This window comes from Buceros rhinoceros, unplaced genomic scaffold, assembly GCF_000710305.1.
Source record: "Buceros rhinoceros silvestris isolate BGI_N320 unplaced genomic scaffold, ASM71030v1 scaffold19641, whole genome shotgun sequence".
NCBI lineage: Eukaryota > Metazoa > Chordata > Aves > Bucerotiformes > Bucerotidae > Buceros > Buceros rhinoceros.
The window spans coordinates 71,285-71,897 of NW_010392814.1; positions in this window are offsets into that span (position 1 = coordinate 71,285).

A 613-nucleotide genomic window follows, 5' to 3' on the forward strand; every position below is an offset into this window, starting at 1 on the left:
TCCGTGGGAGCCGGTGCTGTCCCACCCCGTTTTGAGCGGGATGCGTTTGCAGCGCTCGTGGCTGCAGCCCGTGTGTATCAAATAAGCTCCTACCTCTCAAATTCCCAAAGGTGGCTCGTCCTGTGCCTCTCCCTGCTCCGCTCCCAGCCCTCCTTGTTCCCTCGGTGTCTGTGCTGTGTGTGGCGCGTGGGGACGACCGGCAACAGCCTTTGGCATGAAAGCTGGGGAGGGGGGGAAGTCCCTTGTGGAGCAGAGTTGGATCCTGCTGTGTCTTGCCCGCCGTGACCCAGTGTGGGCTTTCGGGGGGTTTGTGGCCCCAACGCCGGGCCATCTCGTTGGGATGTGCCCCGGCTCCCCTGGGGAACACAAAAGCCCCGTTGCGCACACACCGCGTCCCGGCCCCGTGTCGTCCCTCCTCTCCTCCACCATCCTGCTTTGCACTTGCAGGAGGAAGATGATCTTCTGCCTTAAGCATTTTTTTTTTTGAATTTACATTTTTTTTCCAGAAGACGATCGGATTGTTTTGTCCCCTTGGAAGAGAGGAGCGGGGGCTCCCGGGGGAAGAGTGGGAAATCACGGCAGTCAATGGGCCGAAGGCATGGCTAGGCGCCGC